At 26.6% G+C, this 19,860-nt stretch overlaps 1 long non-coding RNA gene across 1 annotated transcript; it reads right to left on the bottom strand.

The window, feature by feature from the left end:
* Positions 1–5,950: 5,950 nt before the first annotated feature.
* LOC111028521 lies at positions 5,951–17,539 on the bottom strand. Its single transcript, XR_002603910.1, has 3 exons — positions 17,416–17,539; positions 6,203–7,924; positions 5,951–6,119 (listed from the first exon to the last, which is right to left on the bottom strand). It is a non-coding gene; the product is annotated as an uncharacterized LOC111028521 (long non-coding RNA).
* Between the last annotated feature and the right edge of the window lie 2,321 nt (positions 17,540–19,860).

Here is a 19,860-nt window from a genome sequence, read left to right as displayed (position 1 = left end):
AAACATTAACGGAATGTACACTCCATTTTTAATGCCATGAATCGTGTATAGTTGCGTATAATATTTATCACTATAGTTAAAAGTACCATCCATATATAAAACATCTAATTCTTTTAACAAATCTATATTTGTTTTACATGAAAAAATAACTATTTCATTTAGCGCATCATTTTCATATAAAAATAACTCACCTCTATTTGTTTTTATGTCTAATAAACTTAATATTTCGTGCACTTCTTTTCTTGATGTTGGCAGTTTGGGGAAACAATGCATCCTTGCATTATGGATATTCCTTGCTATGAGTTTTAAGTCGGGTGCAATCAAATCTCCTTCGTTAGCATAATTTGATACTTCTTTTCGTATTATTTTTGACGGTTTTTCAACTATAGAGTCTACAGCTTTTCTTTTGCAAGCATTGCTTATTTGTTGCCGATTTAAAGTGCTATCACTTGCATGGCGGTGATCAAAACACGATTTATCTGTATTAATTAATTGGGCATTTTGACCCAAAGTATAAACTTTTGCACTACACTTATTTATTACACAACGCCACGTAATTTCATTTTTTTTAGATGTATGATGCTTAAAAAATTTAAAATTATTCAAAACTAGTAGTTGTTTGCCTTTTTCACTCAACATGAATGATACATTCTCGCTCATTGTGAATTTGTATAACTGTATATGATTGGTATAAACGGATATGTACGGACACTCAGATGTTTCGAACAATACTAACAAAACTTTTAAGAGAAATAACTACATGTACATTTTACTGTGTATAGTTATAAGACTTATAACTAATTTTAAGATTATCAAATCAAAATCAAGTTCTGTATCATTTTTATCGATGATGAAAAGTCATAAATATTTTGTATGTCAAAAATATAGATAATAAGATATTTTATCTTTTTCCTTACGTCGAGTCGGTATAGGGGATAATATTATCAGCTTGTAGCTTGTCGTATTTTCCAGTGATTTCGTATATTATACATTTATAAGTATTATTTATAAGTATATTTGAATGTAGTTACCTATACTAAATAGCTAACCAGCGTATAAAGTTTCAATAAAAAATCTAATTATTATATGCTTATTTGTGAAAATGTGTTATGCGATTTGTATTATATAATATATAATCATCATATATTTATTCGTATATACATATTTACACATATATACACATATAGGTACACTTACATATGTACCTTTTTCCGCCGTGTAGGAACTAACATAGGTACCTGGTTTTTACCGTGTAGGAACTTACATACGTACCTTTTTCCGCCGTGTAGGAACTAACATAGGTACCTGGTTTTTACCCTGTAGGAACTTACATATGCCCGTGTCGGAACTAACATATGTAATTGTTTACCTGCTACTCTCGTGTAGGAACTTACTATTCCCCAGTCAACTCCTGGTTTTTATGTACATTTATATTAAGGATTCTTTTATTATATACTGAATAGTACCTACCTACATTTAGTACAGAATTTTAAAATACTTTAATTAATGTTAACCATATTTTAGATTCTGGGCATGGCGATGAATGTATTGATTTTACAATAATGTATGTATTTTGATTATTTTCAATTACGAAGAACTGGCAAATGAATTAATTCTAGAAAGAAGTGCAACCCTTGCTGTTTATGATAGGAATTATTTTTGTTTCAATAGCTAATATAGTTGATAATCTATATATATAAGAATCTAACTTGATTTTGGAGACGAAGGAAACCGGTTTTGAATCCTCATTATAATAATAATAATTAACTAATTACCAATTATTTTCATATATTCACCGATAACGATGTCTGTTTCTTTTTTCTTTTTATTTATTTATTTTTATTTTATAATCGTTGTATTATTTGTATAACCAAAAAATAGTCTTATGTTTTTAAATTAAATTATAAAAAAATAATTTCTTCCGGAGGAAGTTCGGGCAGCTAGTTACTAATAAAAGTGAATTCCATATTAAATGTTCTGTCAGCTTAAAAATAATATATATTATATAATATTATATTGTGTATATTTATTAATTGTTATAGATAGGTACCTAAAATGTAGTAGATATGGTTATACTCAGATAGGTATGTTGAAAATAACTGATTTTAATTATATTGACTATAGACTAAGAAGTAGGTTGTATCATTATAAATTATTTACTACTATATATATGTAACTATGTAAGTATTTAGAAATAATAATGTGACGTACTTCTTAGCCCATAATCAATTATCGGTTATTTTCAATTTCAACATATCTAAGTAAAACAATATACACTACATTTTCTAATTTGTTGTGTACATAATATAATATAAGTATTTGTAAATAAATTAGTTTTGTTCATATTCCCAGGTATAAAAAAACTGTGCAAGTGAGTACCGCTCCACTGTACAGTAGGTGTCGAGTAGGAAATCACTGTAATGGGTGTGTGCAATTTTAATTCAATTATGCATTTATACCTATAAATAATATCATAAACGAAAATATTAAGATTAAGAATTAAAATTGATTACCACTCTCGACTAAGTGCAAAGCTTTAGATATCTGGGTAGTATTATAATTAGCCAAGATGGTAAATGTACTATGGAAGTAAAATCAAGGATCGCTCAAGCAAAAACAGCATTCATGAACAAAATAAACATACTGTGCTCTAAAAACATGATCATAAGTATGAAGACACGGCTTATAAAAGTATATGTGTGGATTGTCGTACTATACGGATGCGAAACATGGGTATTGAAAAAAGCGGAACAAAAGTTCCTCGAAAGTTTCGAGATGTGGTTCTAGAGAAGAATGTTGCGAGTTAGCAAGACGGAAAGAAGAACTAACGAAAATGTTTTAAACGAAACCAGGAAGACACTTAGCACCATGAAAGAAAGAGGATAGAATAAAATATGATTGGTCATGTGCTCATGTTTTAAGACACGAAAAAGAGCTTCTGTATATTATAGTAGAAGCGAAAATAAAAGGCAAAAGAGATCGAGGACGACCAAGAACATCCTACATCAAAAGGATGATTTCCGATGCAGGTCTAACAAACTATAAGGAACTGAAGAGACTAGCTGGCAATAGAGATGAATGGAGAAATACACATTTTATATTTTTATGACATTATTGCCATTTGCCATTAAAGTAATATATTTTACTATGAGTTATAGGTACAGAAGGTTGTATTATTTTTTGCCGATTACATTGTATTCGAAAATGTCGTTGTGTATATTAAATATAACAAAAACCTACCTATATACTTTAAGAGTTTCAAGTATCCACGAATAAGTAAATATATTAATAAATTACAATAAAATAACTAAATTGATGAAATATTATTTCTCCTACAAAAAACCTGAACACACAAAAATCTGAAAAACTTATATAGTTGTAAAATCATTACATTCATCGCTTCGCTCAGGATCTAAAATATATTACTGTAAGTAGTAAAAGAAGACTTCAGACTAACAATATAATGTATTAATGTGTACATATATAGGTACCTACTTATGAATTTAATAATATTCATGTAGGTACCTACCTGTAAGTATAGTCGTATAGAGCATCTCTAAATGTAGTCATAAACATAATATTCTATACACATTATACACCTATTAAATGAATACCTATATTATTTAAAATGTTCTGAATAATGGTTTTATTATCATATTTATGTTTAAAATAAAAATTAATCATAATATGTCCCAATATTAGATAAGCGCAATCTAAACTCAAAAATTTAGGACTACTATAGTGATTTAAATTGGATATTCTTATCTAACAACAAGAAAATCTATTACAAAATTAATAGCATTTTAAGTATTTTGCTGTAGAAGCACGTAGAAGCTTCATTGATACTAAAGTCTAAAAGCCATACAAAGTGTTTATCATACTAATGATAAGAAATATCTATTACTGCCAAATTCTCCAAGTACTCTAATTAGCATCATAACTTGTATAAATATAAATATTACATCACAATCAATCATCAAGAATAATGGAATATAATCAACAAATTAACTTAAAACATAATATTTCTATTATCGATTTCAGGACAGGTCCACGTTCAAGGAAATGCAGAAGCGTACACGTTAAAGAAACTATAGGTAACTCTGATGACTGATTTTGAAGTACCTATAGATTACATGCCTTTGAGTTTTTGCCAAGTTACACAAAATCCCATATAAGATTCAAGGCTCAAGCAATATAATCGAATGGTAAAAGCACTAGGCCAATGCCCGGAATTTTAACCTAGCTTAGATTAGAGCTGGAAAAAAATCCTTGAACAATTGATTTTCAAAATTTAAATCCAAATTCATCGCAAAAAATATTAATTATTATGAGGATTTTCGAACTGCACTCCTCACCAAAAAACATAGTTTTTCAGTTGCAATCGATGCGGTCATTCCACAAAACGTACAAATACGTTTTAGCTGGGGATTGCAATTTTGTGTCGATCGAATCAGTATGACAATGATCTTAATACACGAGTAAAATAAATAATTTAAATACATATGTTTATATTAATATTTTGAAATCTTAAATGTTAAATTTTTAATATTTAAATTTTAGTTATTTATTAATTTTGAAAAATGAACTCATTTTTATATTATTGTTTAATTTTTTTTGTTTACTTTAATTTTTAATTTGTAGCTAAGTATAAATGTATAATATATGTATTATTATTAAAAAATAGTAAATTATTTAGATATTAAAATGCAAAATTATTCTCCCGTACGTCGACAGAAATATGTTTTTTTATAATGTAATATTGTAATGATGTCATGCTGTGCAATTCAATCGCTTTCTTTGGGTATCTGTTCCAACTGCAATTAATACAAATAAGGGAAATTCGACCAATATTTTGGCTTTTTAATATTTTTGGGGCATTTATAGATATTTGAATTTTGTTACTCGACTTTAGAGTATGTTGAGTAAAATTATGTTCCTTTATGAAAAAGTTTGAAAAATTAATAGAAAACTTTTCGTAGATAGTTCTCACATAATACCAAAAATATCAAAAACAAATATACACATTAGTAGAATACTTTTTTTTATAAAAGCTTATTGTTCAATTATCGATACAATTAGATATTCAATTATAAAATAATGTTTTTTTCTTAAATGCCTTTTTTCCAAAAATCTTAAACTTAGAAACTTTAAACATTTTACTATATTCCTTATAGATATATAATCATTTTTAACTATAATACTGTATGTCTATATTTTTAAAACAATTAGACATTTATTTGATTTATTGCATAATTGATACACCTACTATGAAATTTTTACTCTGCAAATAAAAATATCTGAGTTATTTTATAATTGTATTGTTATTTATTATTTAATATCTTTAATTACAATTTGCAACACAATGAAATATTATGTTTTAAACTTAAAATACTTTTAAACCACAAATATTGAAATTTTAAGTTCTATAGTATTAAAGTTTTGAGAAATAAATTAAAGCAAGTGTTGAGTGTTAGTATTTTTAATCTATAAGATAAAAAAAAATGCAAAAATATATTTTATTTACAGTTTTTTTAATTTAGTTTGTTTCTATGCTTTATGTGTTTGATTGTATTTGTTAATATGTACTGTTCTATAGACGATTTGGATTTAGAATCTTTACTGAAAGTTTCCACTTTACCTTCTCTAAAAAAATGGATATGATTAATCATAATAAATTATTAGTGATGTTTTCATTTTAAAATATCTATTTGTTTATCATGTTTGTAATGAGTGGTCCAGCTCCTAAAATGTCTATTTTAAATACAATTAAAATCGTTCAGTTAAAAATTTTAACCACAATATGTAAAGACTTGTTTAAGAAAACGTTTCTACTTTTATTTTTAGAAAGTTGACAAACATAATTTTAATAAACATTAACTATTTAGGTACTAGATGATATATTTTTCAAAACCATGACAAATATGAAAATAACAAAAATAAATATTGTCAATAAGAATATAATTAAGACGTACTAGCATTGATTAAATATTAACATACATTACATATATTATATACGAAACACATGTAACACTTCCAAAGGGATGAGGACTAACTAAGCCTCTAATTCATACTCTTCTAATGCCTAATTCAAATTGATTCTATGCAGTTCATATAATGCTCTGAAAAAAAAAAACGTTTGTAATAAAATATGAAATTTAAAAATTCGTTAACGCATTTTCTATTTAATACACGTTACAATTACCAAGTAATTTAATTTGTCAACCTGGACAACGTAAACGAAAATTGTGACGTACACGGCAGTACAACGCGTTATTCTTGAGGTCAGTTCATTATAATTTACTAACACGAATCAATTGCGTGACGACTGACGACCAATGTACCTGCAATTTATGGTTTATACATTCGACCATTTCCAATTACATGTCGCCATTTACAACGTCATCGGTACAATATTATTGACACGCATATTTCACACTATGGCGTTGTAATTTCTGGGCTTACATATTATATAGGTCACCTATTGTCCTATTGGATAGGTGGATAATATACAGTAGTCGCCGCTTATTGGACTCACTTTGGGACCCTACAATTTGAGTCAATTAACCGAATGAGTCAATAAGGCGAATGACTCAAAAACCTAACCTAACCTAACCGTGCGAATCGGGACCAACCGTTTTGAGTCTAATATGCGAATGAGTCAATTAACCGTGAGTCCAATAAGCGGCGACCACTGTATTATATTCTATATTCATTTAATTAAAAAAAAAAAACAGTCAATAGGTAAATAGAAGTAGGCGAGTACATTAATTATATTATATGCATGTACCAAAACCAAAGAGTCGTATCCGTTTATTACAATAAATAAATATATAAAAATTACATTGCAAAACCTGGTTTACTGTAAGCATACACAATACATCTAGTGTAGGACCTCTCAAAGTTTACTGGAACTAACCACAGTTTTGCAGAAACTATGTATTAGTTTTTAATTATATTGTGCAAAAATCATGAAAAAAACAGTTTTTTTTGTATTAACTTCTCTACAACACTTACAATTGATTAATTAAAATCAAAAGACATTTGTTTTTACCCTGTTAAGTACCGTAGTTGGTTTTGCTTAACAACTCGGTGGACGTTTGTTATTTAAATTTTAAACTGTCCGAGCAAGCGACGTTGTCTGGTTTGTTTAGTTACAAATTAAATATAGTTTTTACGCCCTCTGTGAATTGGCCACATGGTACAAAAAAACACTGAAAATAAGGCACTTAGATAGATACAAAAGTACATTTCCACGCTTGACTTAAAATCTAATGATTTCCAAGTCACATTTTAATTAGTTCTATCGTATACATAGACACAGAAAAGGTTCAGACTTCAGGAAAAAAACATTTGATGGGGTCCTAAACTAGATTTATTCCAAAAACGTAATAATTTGTGGGTGCAAAACCTCAAACTTTTCGATACGAGACCGACAATAAAAGAACAGTTACTCGCGCAAGGGTGGTATCAGTGAGTTTATTGGATTTTGTCCGTAGTCTGTATACTATATAGACTATACTGACTTTAGAGTATAATATAATGTGTTTAATATTATTTTCTTATATAGCGGTTATTCTTTTGACTATATAATATTAAGCTCTGCGACTCTCATTTCGATTTTTTTTGTCGTAGGTAGTTGGGAGGTAGATGGAACTATTCAATTATTCAATTAAAATAGATGTTCTCGGAATTATTCTTTAACTTAGTTATAGTACAGCTCCTGCTGCTGCCACTGACGCCGCCGTCGGACAACGACCGTGTTTAAAATACAATTGCGCTGTGCGAACCGCAGCCGCGATTCCTGGTACCGCCGCCTCGCCGTAGTCGCCGCAGCCAAACCCAGCCGACCTCCTCTTGGATATTTCGATTATCCTTTCGCAATGTGCTAGATAATAATAATTCGATGCACCATAAAATAGTTGTCCTAAAATAAAAATAATTTTCAACCTTGATCATATTATAACAGCGTAATTGATATTATATTATTCTTGAAAAGTACCTAAAGCGAGAATATAATATAATATATTATTATTGTTTGGAATAAAATTAGAATTGTACGTTTGTACAATTATATTCATGCAGTAGGTACCTATTATAGTTATTTTATTAATTTATGATACTTAAAACAAAATAGGTACTACTCATTTATCCGATATTTATACCTTATTATTACCTTCATGACCTTATATTTAAATTTTTTTTAAATTTTTTTTAGAGAAACTCATGTAGGATATTATAATATATATTATATTACATTTTCAAGTTTTTTCACTAAACATAAAAATGTTTATCAACACAAAAAAAAAGAAAAGTAAGTAGGTACGTAGACATTTTTACCTGTAGTTGGCCCTGGTCATATCACTTAGCCTTTCCAACATCCAATAATAGGTGAACATTAAATAATAGATTAGAATTTTGGATACGTTTATTAACAGCTGTCCCTTGTCGATTGAACTTCAATTCAATTCAATTAGTGTATGCAATTTTATTTATTAGGTATATTAGCAATAATAATGAAATTGCAGTCACATGCCACCAATTATATTAATTTATATTGTATAAATTCAAACCGTGGCAAAATACGTAGATATTGATTTTCCATAATTTTTTTTTCTTTCTAACTTTAGAATTTTTAGTTTAAATATATTTTATACAAATACAAAGGATTAATTCATTTTAGCATTTGATTTTGTTTCATTCAGTCGTTTAAGCTCAGATCATACGCAATTTATATTTATATTACATTGTATTTTCCATATAGATTCAACAATAAAATAACATATTTTATCAGCTAACTTAAATTGGATATTAAAAATAAAAACAAATTCAAACACTAGGAAGTAGAAGTGTATATAAAATGTACATTAGAAAGTACTGTAAATCTAAAAATTGAAAAATATATTTTAAAAAATGTTAAGATTTAAGAACTAGGTTTTGAATCTTTTAGCTTTCCAGAACACTTTGTTTTCACTTTATTTGTGCAATTATTTATATTTTTTTGTTCAATCCGCTTTGGTTTTTAACATTTTTACAACTGTTTTTACAACTATTTTTGTTAGCATGTTTGTATGATAATTTGTAATTTATTTAAAATTCAATTCAATATTTTAAAATTATTTCTTCTACTTGTTTTAAATAGATATTATTAAAAAAGTTAAAATAATTAAATTGTACTCATATTTTGTTATAGTTTACCTAAATTTAGTATCAAACATACATTTTTTTTTAATTTGTATGTACTACAAGTTGTCTTATGATTTTAAAAATTTTTAAAGGTTATTTAACCCTTATTTAACCACTAACTATTTCACTATTTGGAGAGAGAAAAAATATTTAGGATCGGTGGTATAAAAATATTAAATGTGAGTCAAGGAAAAAAAGTCCAAGCCTGCAACTTATACTTGCATTATAAATCAATGACATGACAATTAAATGATTGACAGCAAATCTAATTATATAATATTTCATTATGCGTTATGTTTGTAATACTTTATAAGTAATTTATAATGGAATGTACATACAGTTACAGTACAATATGTTTATAAGTCATAATAGTAAATTAAAACGATATTACCACTAGACAATTTTGAAATTTGTGTGTTGAGTTTTAAATAATGTGGATTAGATTTAATTATTTATCAAAATAATAAAACCATTATAAAAAAAATAATTTAAATAAAGTAGGTATACCGTATACGCATATTAATAAATAATAATATATGATACAAGTTTCTGTATAGTATGTAATATGCACACATATATAAATTACCTATTAATTGATAAAGTTATTTAGTAGTACATTCGAAATTTTATTTGTTACCAATGAATGATATAAATTGAGCAAAGAAAGATGATGAATAATAATTGTTGATAGTAGAAACCAGAAGGAAACAGTGGTTTGTTAGCATTGTGTTATTTTGATCAGACTACCAGTAAAAGATTAACATATATTTACTAACAGAATATTATATATCAACCAAACATTCAAGAAGAAAACTCAACATCTTGACCAAACGAATTAATCACCCCTTGAAAACAAATAGACGACCTGGATGACCTGATCAACTACTTCAAAGCCACAGTGGATTAGTCGATCAAATATAGACATAATATTCTGATTTAATGCCGCTATCAGATATTTATGTCTATATTATGTTAATAAATTAAATGTTATGTATATAGTGGTGCATACAATAAAATAAATCCCTTTTTGCTGAAGCTCTGTAAGATTATTAAATAATTAAAGTTTAAAAGTAAAACATATAATCAATGATACAACTAACATACAACGAGTTCAGTTTTTGATATGCAATTTGCTAATTATCTCTACAATACTTGTTTCCCGAGAAGGCACATAATACATACATTCGGAGCTCATTATTTAAATATTAATTTTATTTTCCAAATTTTTTAGAGTCCCGATAAAACCACATTTTTATTATTCATCAACTATAGTCTATATTCTATTGTATCAACTATTATATTATAAGAATGTATAGATTTGTATAATATACATTGCAATTATCATAAATATAATTACCTATTTCTTAGAAAATCATTTTAGACGGTTCAAAGTTACAAATGATAAATAAATGCGCCGAAGATAAAATCCGTCAAATAAACGATTGCCTAATATTTTTGTTCGATTAATGTTTTTAAAACGGCATATATTATAATATTATATGATCACCATAAAATAACAAATTTAAAAGTCAGCATTGTATCATCATTTTATTATTATTGTTATTGCTCAGAAAGTTCATTTTATTGCTTATATTATAGCTTTAATATCTATTAAAATAAACTATTGTTTTATTTATGCAAATTCAAAAAATTCGGGTAAAATAAATATTAAATGCATCACCACTACGTTTAAAACATATTAAAATATAATTTACATAATAACACGTAATAATCAATTTATATAATATCAAACATTTTTATAGTTTAAAAGTTGAAATGTGTATATTATTAATATAGGTATTGTATATAATATATATAAGTATAAAGTAGGTATTTAGTCAAATACATTATGTTATAAATTGCGAATTACTATTTAAAATAATTTAATTTAAGTTTATTAATATTTTTTTGAATATTTAGGAATTACTTTCAAATTGATGAACCTTTATTTAAGGTGTGTTGTATTTTAATTAATATTATTTATTTAATATAGTCAATGTAGGATACTTTATAGAGCATCTTAACGTACCTACTTGTTCACGTCAATATTTTTTTCTTCTAATTAATATTTTTGGAAACTATTACTGCATTAAAGAGACAAATTTATCAAGGTTTAAAATATTTCTTTGTTTAAATAAGAGTTGTCAAATCTATTTTTTGTTTATTACACCACCTATATACTTAGATAACATGACAAATATAGATTTGAAATTTGTTTGTTTCACGTCCAATAAAATATTATCATTCATATAACATAAGATCACTTTCTGAATTTACTATAAATGATATACTAAATTTTTAATATATTTCAAGTCTTTGAGATACATCGAAGATCGAACTTTATGAAGTACCTATTGGAATCAGCTAGCTTAAGAGATTTGGCCATTGATTCTCTATAGGCCCTATATAAAATAGCAAACATAACCTAACTAATTCTTAATTGTCAGAACATTTTTTTCTAGAATTGGTGGCATTGTTCGGCGCACTTAAAAATATCCAAGTTTTCCAGATTGATATTCGTTATACACTTATACATCTTGCATTGCTGATAAATTGGTTTTCATATTTCTAATGTTATTTTGAAATGTATGATTTTTGTTCATTAATGAAACTGATAACAAAATCAGTGGTTTGTAAGCATAGATATTTGCCTTTTTTTAGACATAACAGAGCGTTTTAGTCCACAATACTTGTTAGTTGTTTGACCAATACATTTTTGTAGAAAATACCTTTTTGTTATTAGACAACATGTGATATGTATTAAACTAAAATGTAAGACTAAGTAAATAGATTGCAGGACTAAAAATTAAAGGACATAATACTTAACGTAACTTAACTATCTAAGTTAAAATTCTTCAAGTCTAAAAATTGGCTCATTTAAGTGGATAGGTGAGGTTAGGTATATTGAGAGAGTATACTCAAGCAGAGTACGTCTTAAATATTGCTAAAAAAAAACTAATATAGACCATATTTTAGCAGTTTAAATGCCATAAATCTTCGAAAAGTCCAAGGGTTCTAAGAAAAAGCACAGTAAAATTACAATGCAAAGGTTAAAAATACCGTAAATATTGTAGAAGATACGAAATTTTAGCTGACTCCGTAAAATAATATTTACAAATATTTATTTTATTAATATAATTAATTTTTATGGTATAAAGTATAAATTATAATTATTAAATAATATATTATAATAAATTATCTCAAATTCTTACTAATACAATAATTTTGCTTATGAAAGAAGTTTTCACAACTTATACCTATACTATGGATCGATGTAAAAAGTAAGATAGGTACCTACATTATTAAAAACGTCCTCTTATGGTACCTATAATGTAGATATTTATTTTTTATTTATTGAATTTCTAAGGTAATTTTAATTTTTAATATTTAATATATAGATATCAATATACTAGATATCAAGTATAATGTACTAGGTGTTCTATGATTTTTCAAAAGATGAAAAATATTAAAACATGTTCTCCAAAAAAATATTGTTCGGTGACATACGACAGTTCAGCTTATAAGGGCATGAATGGAGATTAATAAGTGGACGAATATATTGGTAATCAATTCCGAATATCATAGTGGTCACGACTCACGATAACCCAGATGTGTGACGCCAAAATATAAAGATAAGTCTTAGCACCAAATATGCTGATATCGTGATAGTCGTGTTTAGCGATAACCCGAAAGTACTTATAAATATATCTATTACTTTGTTATTATATGTTAAAATATATTAAAATTATAGTATGCATAATAAAATCCTGATTCTGTGTGTCTTGACTCAGCATTAATAGCATTAATAAAAAAAATTAAAGTAGCACTTAAGGTAGTAAACAATAAACTTGAGGGGGACGAGGTGACCGAGTGGTCTGACTCTTCCGCTGCGACGCAGCCGGTCGCGGTTCGATCCTCGGCCACCGGGCGGCATTTTTCTCCGGACAAGTCGCGGTGACCGGAGAGCAAGTGCTGCCATCCCCCACCCCCGGGGCATGGCAGAAACCTACGGGTGCCCCATTCGAAATTCTGCCAAAACAAACACACACGTGTTCCCCCTACCGTTCCAAAAAAAAAACCTACAAACCATCAATACAAAAACCTACAGTACCTACTAATAATAGCTAATGGCCACAGTTGCCGAGCTCAGGATCAATTAAAAAAAAAAAAAAAATAAACTTGAGTCTTTAATTGACATAATACCGTTTCCTCGATTTTACTTCATAGTCAGATACTCAGATACCCAAAGCTGCAAAGTTTTCCAAAATCAGTATTTTAAAACTTGTTAAAAACTTTTATTTGCTGTTTCTAAAGTTTCTTTTATAAAAAAATGATAAGTTCTGAATTAGTTTTTATGATGTTTTATACCATGCGTGATGACATGTGTTTAATGGTATAGACGCTAGTTTATTGCATATTATTATTTTTCACATATTATAGATGTATGAGCATATGTAATAGGTATATGACTTGTATTGTATTGTCTTATGAAGTAATATAATTTATACGATTGTTTTTCTTTCTAACCTTGTTCTATGATAATTGTTATACATTCATCGTGTGGATATTACGTGGTTAAGTTTAAATATGACATTCAAATTACTTGGAATATAGGATTAATGCAAATTGTATTGCCATAATGCCATAGACTATTGACTATTGCCTAAACTCTAGATCCTAGAGGTATTATATTGTGAGCGATTTATGTTGCATTATTAAATATTTGACCATAGTCTTAAACAATATGTTATTTTATCGAAAAATGTTACCATATAACTACGAAGCAGTTACATTTTTTCAAAGGTTGGCATTAACTAGTTAAAAAGTTAAAGTTAAGTTAAAAAGTTTATTTTTTTTAACTTTTTAACTTAACTAGTTAGTTTGTTTTCTAATTAACTTATGAACTTAACTAGTTTAATTTACAGTTGAAATAACTTAGCTATTCTCAGTTGATTTTAAAAAAAAACCAATAAGTTAAAAACATTTTGAAATTGTTTGCTTATACGTAAATATTACTATATCAGTATAAAATAAAAATAATCCAATACTATAATAACACAAAAATTTCTGTACTTTTTCTTGATAACATAATTTTGTGTATATTAATATATTTATTTTATAGTTTAATTTAATAAATAATAAAAAAGTAAAAGGGTATACAGTGCACATTATGATAAAAGTTAAATCAAATTGATTTATAATTTATAAATTAGAAACTAGAAAGACACATTCACTCTTTATGTGATTTACTTAAAAAAAATAGATTAACTTTTTTTAAACTGAGTTAAGTTAATTTTTTTTTCTATATTAACTTTTAACTTATCGATCTTGTGTCCTCTTAACTTAACTTAACTTGAGTTAATTATTTTCATTAACTTGCCCACCTTTGCATTTTTTTATTAAGACTTGTATTTTATAAATAGTTGAATTATTAATGAAAAACTTTACATAAACTAACGATTAATAAATTTCTTAAGATATTCAAGGAAAAATAAACTCTGGGCCATATCAATTTAAAAGATAAAAACTTAAAGAATATTAATTATACATCGAATATTATTACCTATAAGTATTGACATGAATCTGAGAAATGTAAGCTAAGTTATAACATGTATAAACTTATGTGTTGGCTACAGATTATATTACAATCATTACGATAGCATTAACAGAAATATAGAATGTACAATTTAAAAATGTAAGACAGTAACAAGTTATGTTATAAAAATTATCTATACACAACAATTATTTGCTGGCAAAATGAGGTTCTGAACGGAATATCGTTCTAGAAACAAACGATATATTTTCGAATATAATAAAACATAATATGCGAATACCGAATTCAAGTAATTCAACGCGTATGAAGTAATTAAAAAATATATATAAATAACTATTAAACATATGAATTGGGTTTGTTAAATTAAAAATTTGATATAATTTCTTTCAAAACTCTACAAGGGCTAAGCCAGTCCTTTATTATTATTCAGTTATATTTTAGAAATTCGACCTGAAATAACACTAACCCTCTCTAGCCAGTAAGTGTTGCCGCTGGGTGATTACTGATTACTTCATTATGGCAATCATGTCAATATAAATGTAAATCCTCAATCATGCTTATTATAGTATTTATTTATAAACTGTAAGTGTTAAAAATATAAGTTAAAAAAAATATAAATACATTTTATAAATAATATGGGTGTGAATATAAAATTAAATAATATATTATTTTAATACTATTAATAAAGTTTTTATTTTATTAATTAATATAAATATTATAAATTTTCACCTTCCTACAAAAGTATTACAGTGTAATATCCAATTATCTTGATATATTCAACACCATTAAAATGTTTTTATAATTGCTTTAATGCTTCTTTATATAGCAACAAATTATTATATAGTGAGTTTCATTGTTGCCACTTAGATGAATGTCAAAAAAGCGGGTAAATGGATGTAGCTCTGCTGTACAGTAGGCTATAAGTAGGTCACTGTAATGGATGGTGTTAAATTTGAATTCAATGACATAAAATCATTGTATACGAAAAATCATTCTGAGCGAAGACGGTCTGTAAGTCTACACTATTACTTAGTAATTTAGTATATTTGATGATATTGTTGTGGTAAAAGTAATTTATTTTACTATTAAGCATTAGTACTACAGTAGATTAATTCTATTTTTGCAAAAAAAAAAATACATCTTAAAAGTTATTGTGTGTATAAAATATAACAATATACTTTAAATTACTTAAAATTTTTAACTATAAAATTATTTGTACATTTTGTCAACATTTGAACTTTAAATACTTATAGAAAAAAAAACTGTGTCTATGTATTTTTGATAATTTTCAACTGAAAATGTAAAAATATGTATGGGACCTTGCATTAAATTTTCAAGCTTTTTGACCCAACAAATAAAATTGAATTGACATTTATAAAAAAACAACTAAAAAAATTTTAAATTTTAAATGTCTGTACAACAGCTCAAAATAAGCTCACAAAAAGTATTTTGAAAATGTTTCAAGTATATGAATTCATAAAATAAACATATGGTGTGAACTTCAAGTATTTACAGTTATTCTTTTTTGAATTACAATAAAATAAGAAAATCCACTACATAAGAAATTAAGTAAATATCCAATGTTGTAAAAATTTCAACTTCAAATTCTCATATAAAATGTTATTCGATTTTAATGTAGAAATTGTTTTTTGATTAATTATAGACAAATTTATAAGGAATCTTGTTTTTGTGGTATTTTACGAATTTTGTCAAAATTCTAGACTAAGACGCTCATAAAAAATTATTGTGGATTTACGATCATTTTTTTTTTTAATTTTTACTAACAACAACTTACGAGAAACCTTGTATTACATTTACAATTAATTTGACTGAGTGGAAAAATTTTTATCGACATAAGCAAAATAAAAACGTATAATAATCAAAAATGTCATACGCCTATAAATAGTTCAACAATTGTCAAAATACGTATTATCGAAATTGTATGGTGTATGGAAAATGCGGATAAAAACATTCAGTGAAAATTCCATGAATTTAGGGTATTTTTTTTTTTAAATTACATAAAAAAAAATTAATTTGTGAAAAAAATTCCCATTTTTCTTTAATTTGTTGTTTTTCTTGTCGCTCTTGAAAACTATTGGACATTTTTATTTTTGACTCCTTAAAGTAAAAACTAGATTCACATTCCTATCATAAAATATGCTGTTGGAGAAAATCGAAGCACTTTTACTGCCCCAAAAGGTGATGACCGACACAAAAAAATGCACACATTATTGTACAATCAATACATTCATTGCTCCCCTCGGGATGTAAAATGCAATAGGTAGCGTAATCGATCAACGATTGTGACTTTTTTTAAATACTACAAAGTATAAATATCACAAAAAGAATAAATAAATAATAATAGTATGAGTCACACTAAGTCAGTAAGATATACGAAAAGTTTGCCCTAGTCAAATTATCTATGATGGGTCTTCTACTTATTTAGTCAAAAAATAATAAATATACTGAAACTAGGTAATCAAGTTATCGAGGGGGAGTAATTAAATAATATAATGTTTTTTTTGAAATTTATTCCACCACTGAGTCTACTGTACATATTTTGAAACAATTCAATAACAGTATAGGAACTTGATGATTGTGGTCAAAGCTGATCTTATTTACATATATTACGATATTACGCTATACTTGATATTGTTGATATTGAACTCTGTGCTTACCTCTAACCTCTATGTCCTATGGTTATATTCCGACACAAATGGTCTAGACGAATTTTAGTTATAAACTTATAAGGTGAATGGACTGTGCTAACACTGCCAACCAGATCGTTACTTTGCGGTTCCGCGAACTAAAGTCCCGCATCCGAGGTGTACGGCGAATGCCTCATGAATAACATTTATTAACGCTAATGAATCCTATTTAATCCCTCACGTCGTTCGTCGTTGTTTGAGTATGCTCGTCAAGTCTCATTTGCATATGAAAGCGCGGGGTCTAGTTGGTCAATTTGATTCAAACTACGTTCAGTGAACTCCTTATAAACAGGTTTCGAGTACGTACATTTACGTACATTTCATTTAATTTGCAACCAAAAACCACCTTCAGTTAAAATGTAAAGCATTTTTACTACTCCCGTAAAAGCAACGTCAGGCACACACACCAAATAAAAAAAACACACAATGTTAAACCAATACATTTGTCGAATTTAAAATGATGAGTTTGATTTAATTAATAAAGGGCGATAATATTGAAGTAATAACAATTGAGATTAGTAAATATGTATCAATGGGTTTTATTGTGTCATTGTGCTTTGTAGTTTGTATAGTATTGTGTAAATAAGCGTTTTTGTATACACTTTTGATTCATTCTTGTTTTTTTTTTATTTATTAGAAAATATTATGCAATTTATAAAAAACAGTTATTATTTAACAAATAAACTATAAACTGACAAAATATATCTTCTTTCAAATTTAAAAATAATTTCTTAGTTAATATAGTGCTAATGAACGAACAAATCAAAATTTTGTTAATTGAACTTGATTGATTTAACTTAATATTACATTTTAGATGGTAGGTACCTCTTATTAATTTATTTAATTATTAGGGACGGCATCCAATTTAAAATATAGTAATATACTAATATATAACCATTGTAAGTTATTAACAAAGTAACAAGGTAACATTAACAGTTTACACAATAAGATTTAAACAATATAACGAGAATAAATAAAAAGACTACTTTTACATTTATAAATAGTATTTATGTGAGAATACAAGCCATTTTTTTTTATGTGTAGTGTACAGTTTTGTGATTTCTAGCTTATATAAAAATGAATAATACACATTTTGATTGTAATTTTGTGTTCACTGAAACCACGGAGTGTTATAAAAAAACATTTTTTGTTACACAAATAATGAATAAGACCTAAAGTTATTCTTTTCGTCAACCTGTAAGATGATTAGGTACATTACTTTTGATCATTTTTAGCCATTTTTAGCCATTTTTAGACATTTTATTATTTGGTTTTTGTTATGTTGTTGACAACTTTGTATGTTAAATATTGTACACTAACCTCACTTTTGTAATATTTCTGTACGATAGGTACTATACAAAAAGATGTAAAATAAAGGAACACGCACATGCGTTTTTTCATTGTCAATAATTGTATGCTTTGTCTTTAACCTCTTACGACTTTACAGATTTCAAAAGAAAAGTATAGGATGAAAATTAATAACCCAAAAAGCTATTTTATAAGCAACACAACAAACAATAACAGTATATAATTTGAAATAATGTATAGATACGTTTGACGTAAATCGTCAACCCCCCCCCCCCAAAAAAAAAAAAANCAAAAAAAAAAAAAGAAGGTACCTATGTGCTCTGGTAATGATTTGAAATGGCCTACAAATATTTTGGCACCAACAATTAAAAATTTGAAATGTGTCCAAGGCTATAACTAAGAGGTACTGACTATATTAAGTACCTATTATAGTATACAATTACGAGCATTTATGACATTAATAAAAACAATCAATATACCATTCAAAGGAGTGCAGATTGTTTTCGTTATGGGATATCGGACATAATACTATTATGGTTATCTAGTATCTACCCACAGTCATTTTATTAGATGAAGGCATGATTCAATACAATAAAAGTACAATAATTGATCATATTAAGTTTTTGTATTACATATAATAATTAATAATTGCATTTAATTTATATCCGTTTGCAATTTACTTTCGTTGCAATAGTAGTTACCTCTTACTATTTACCAATAAACTATTTTGTACAATTTGAATTCCTTCATAAATTAATATAATATAATAAACTATTTGACAATAATATATTTTAACCTAGAGCCCTACAAGATTCCTGCATACTTTTATAAAGAGGTATTGTTGTATTCATCATAATATTATATATTATTTTATTGGCATATTAATATTAAATAAATCTAACATCATAAATTTACTACCTTATATGTTTATTAAGTATTCAGTATTTCAGAAGTTATTTATCACGCTTCGTTTAGATTTGTTTATTGTTTAAACTTTTAAAGTTATGTACATTTCAACACAATATTAACTTGATAAGTCAATATTAATTTTATCATTGCTTATATTTTATTTTTTAGTTTTTTACTCATAAATTACGCATAGAAATA

Source organism: Myzus persicae, unplaced genomic scaffold (genome assembly GCF_001856785.1).
Source record: "Myzus persicae strain clone G006 unplaced genomic scaffold, MPER_G0061.0, whole genome shotgun sequence".
NCBI classification, from domain to species: Eukaryota; Metazoa; Arthropoda; class Insecta; order Hemiptera; family Aphididae; genus Myzus; species Myzus persicae.
Note: the sequence above shows the minus strand (reverse complement) of the source record. Positions and strands in the feature narration are given on the sequence as shown.